At 40.1% G+C, this 4,110-nt stretch overlaps 1 pseudogene; it reads right to left on the bottom strand.

The window, feature by feature from the left end:
• Positions 1-400: 400 nt before the first annotated feature.
• On the bottom strand, positions 401-3,741 carry LOC115134798 (chloride channel CLIC-like protein 1; annotated as a pseudogene).
• Positions 3,742-4,110: the final 369 nt, after the last annotated feature.

The following is a 4,110-nucleotide window of genomic DNA, read 5'->3' as shown; positions in this document are numbered from 1 at the left end:
GTCAATTCCATTTCAACTTTTTCATAATGCTCACAGGGCAATCATAGACACTGGATTAGATTGATATTGCATTGTTAAAAAGACAGTATATTTTTTTAGTTACAAGTGAAACACATGGCAATACGTACTTTCACATTTGGGCTTACTCAAATAGTTATGTTAAGTTGCAAGAGTAAGGTATGGGTGACTATCTTTCGGTCCTGGCCTGTGGAATAGGTTAGGGTCAATTCCATTTCAATGCTGTCATTTCCCGGAAGTAGAATGTCAGGTTACTTCCTGAATTGACTGAATGGAATTTGACTTTCCCTGGTCGCCAAAAATAGGTTAGTTGGTGGTACAAGAAGGATGGGGTTGACCATGAGGACTTCGTAGTGCATCCTACAGGGATCGTCTTGGAGAGTCATGGCACCTCTGTACCAATCTGGGGCACAGGCAGGGAGGATTAAACAGAAGGCTTCACAACAACATAAACCAATGTGCATTTCCACAGTAAACTTACTGCAACAAAAAGGTCAAAATGTGAAAGCCAGAAAAGAGGAGTGAGAAGTATTGTGTATTTATGCCCGACCCGGGCTCCTCTGCACACATCGACAACAGCCACCCACGAAGCATTGTTACCCATCGCTCCACAAAAGCCGCGGCCCTTGCAGAGCAAGGGGAACAACTACTTCAGGTCTCAGAGCGAGTGACGTCACCGATTGAAATGCTATTAGCGCGCACCACCGCTAACTAGCTAGCCATTTCACATCGGATACACTCACCCCCCTTTTGACGACCTCCTTTTCCACAGCAACCAGTGATCCGGGTCACGGCACCAATGTAATAGTTTAACTTTAGTCCGTCCCCTCATCCCGGGCTCGAACCAGGGACCCTAGCTAGCCATTTCACATCGGTTACACATGCACCAATAATTATGAAACAATGACGCATCAATTAAATGTACTTTCGCATATATTTTTGAGATGAGGAAAATCTGATACCCTGGCAGTAAAGAAGGAACTTTGTACCTTTTCTTTTAGATAATTATATTAATTTACTAATAAACATAGACCACCAGACAGACAGTAAGGGGTAATTAGCATGTGGAAATTTGACAAAATACATGGAAGTGTGAATATTGGCAATTTACCTTGTAGAGGTAGAACCAATTCCAGACCAGACTGATGAGAAACCAATGGCAAAGATTTGCTTGAACTGGACAAACCAGGAGACTGTAGACCACAGCTTGTTGCAGATGATGACCAATATGATTAAGACAACCACAGACACCTAGGAGAGAGAGATCCTTTAAATAATTGCAATGGCAATGAGAAATATTCCTGACGCTGTAATGCCAATGAGTGGTTTCAAAGTCTGTTTGTCTTGTCTTGAGTGTAAATGACTGGGCTCTGAATCAGATTGGTTTAGTTACAGTGCCAGTCAATAGTTTGGACACACCTACTCATTCTAGGGTTTTTCTTTATTTTTGCTATTTTCTACATTGTAGAATAATAATCAAAGCTATGAAATAACACATAAATCATGTAGTAACCAAAAAAAGTGTTAAACAAATCAAAATATATTTGCGGTTTGAGATTCTTCAGAGTAGCAACCCTTTGCCTTGATGACAGCTTTGTACACTCTTTCAGTCACCTGCAATGCATTTCAATTAACAGGTGTGCCTTGTTAAAAGTTCATTTGTGGAATTTCTTTCCTTCTTAATGCGTTTTAGAAGGAAAGTATTTAAAAAGTTTTGTTTTTATGTTCTGTTGCTTTTGTATAGGCTAGTGTGAACAATGTGTTCTTGTGTATGAATGACGGTTCCTCATTGTTCAAGAAAAGTTACTTGAATTTCATCCTCATTGCCCATGTAGCCTAGTTTACAAACCGTGTAATCATAAATTGCTTAGGCAAACCACACAAACGACGCATTCTGACCTTCATGACTGTGTCGATCTCCACACCAAAGGTGTCCTCAAAGTGCCATCTCTAGTCCTTGTAGTCATGTGGTTTGAGATCCACCAGGATCTGTCTGAGGACATCGTTCAGAGTCCCCGTTCTCCAGCTGTCCATTCCCTCCAGAACCTTCTGGATCTCCGCCACTGCTTGCCACCATTGATGCCAAAGTGAGACTTCGTGGATATCGTTCTTGAGATCATTGGGCTGGTGGTACAGTTGAAGTCGCAAGTTTACATAGACTCAGTTTTTCACAACTCCTGACATTTAATCCTAGTAAAAATTCCCTGTCTTAGGTCAGTTAGGATCACCACTTTATTTTAAGAATGTGAAATGTCAGAATAATAGTAGAGAATGATTTATTTCAGCTTTTTTTAAATTCATCTGGGATTGATTTGCACTTTTCGCACCAAAGTACGTTAAACTCTAGGAGACAGAACGCGTCTCCTTCCTGAGCGGTATGAAGGCTGCGTGGTCCCATGGTGTTTATACTTGCGTACTATTATTTGTACCGATGAACGTGGACCTTCAGGATGAACCAGACTTGTGGAGGTCTACAATTTTTCTTCTGAAGTCTTGGCTGATTCCTTTTGATTTTCCCATGATGTCAAACAAAGAGGCGCTGAGTTTGAAGGTAGGCCTTGAAACACATCCACAGGTACACCTCCAATTGACTCAAATTATGTCAATTAGCCTACCAGAAGCTCCTAAAGCCATGCCATCAATTTCTGGAATTTTCCAAGCTGTTTAAAGGCACAGTCAACTTAGTGTATGTAAACTTCTGACCCACTGGAATTGTGATGCAGTGAATTTTAAGTTAAATAATCGGTCTGTAAACAATTGTTGGAAAAATTACTTGTGTCATGCACAAAGTAGATGTCCTAACCAACTTGCCAAAACTATTGTTTAACAAGAAATGTGTGGAGTGGTTGAAAAACAAGTTTTAATGACTCCAACCTAAGTGTATGTAAACTTCCGACTTCAACTGTATATGCACTTAGCATACAGACAGCATACTACATTCCAAAGTGGTAACATAATTTACAAGGTGGGTAAGATACAGTGAGGAAGTGTTTTACATAAAGAGAATCAGTGCATAGATTTATACCATACCAGGCTAACTTTTTCTCTTTCAGAAGTTTGGTGAGGAATCCCTTGAACACTGGGTTGCAATGATGGCTGCTGTGCAACCAGTGTAATATTCTTCTTATGCTCCTCAATTTAAAAAGAAATTAAGGAAAGTTAGACGATCACACACCATCTATTTGTCACGGTTTCATAAATATACATTTGAAAAACATGTGTGACGTTTAAAATCCGTTTCCAACACTCAACACGAACCTCTCTTTGTAACCCTTCCACTTTGTTGTTGTACTCCGTTACGTCCACTTGATCTGAGCCCTGCATGTATTCCCTTCTCTTGGTGGGCACATTAGGGTAATTACTTGCCGGTGAAGATGACTTTCATTTAGTTTTCCGATTAAATTAATATCACGATACAAGGCAGTATTCGTCATGCTTAGTGTATTTTCACACTTCATGATTTTGTTTCATACACTGTAATAGGAAACATGACAAAGAAAAACAACAACAAAGCAATATTATAATTATTTCAAGTGATGGCACGGAAAGATGCATTACACAGCTGCTTCTACTTGTACCTCGGTAGGCTTTCTCATGGACTGTATGATTGGATCGTAGTTCTATACGGATCAATCTATTCGTCGTCGTCCATCTGCCCTTGAGCAACCAGCATACAGCAACAGTGATGGTATGCATCCTGACAGCACTTGTTGACATCTTCATGTTAATTAAGATGGCTAACGTTAGCTAGCTACTCCATTGAGGCTAACATGCTAGAGAACTCTGGGTTCATGAGCCAGAAACAGACATCCTCAATAAACCCTACAGAGCAGTAACATCAATTACAAATAGCTGCACATTTTCTTAACTCGATCCGTTGGAATATGACAATATGAGCGCCTATTTTAGAGCGCGCTCCGTAAACCATGCCTCAGTATGCAGAGCTAGGCTTGGGACTCGTTTAAATATGATAAACAAAGCCTCATATTTTACAGTGGGTCTGCCTGCTATGGTTCTGTGTAGCCTAGTTATGCTAATATATTTGAGACCAGTGTATTGCAGTTCATTTCGTCTTTGACTTAATAAGTAAAA

The sequence above is a fragment of the Oncorhynchus nerka genome, linkage group LG9a (genome assembly GCF_034236695.1).
Source record: "Oncorhynchus nerka isolate Pitt River linkage group LG9a, Oner_Uvic_2.0, whole genome shotgun sequence".
Lineage (NCBI taxonomy): Eukaryota > Metazoa > Chordata > Actinopteri > Salmoniformes > Salmonidae > Oncorhynchus > Oncorhynchus nerka.
This window is presented reverse-complemented; position numbering and strand designations above follow the sequence as displayed.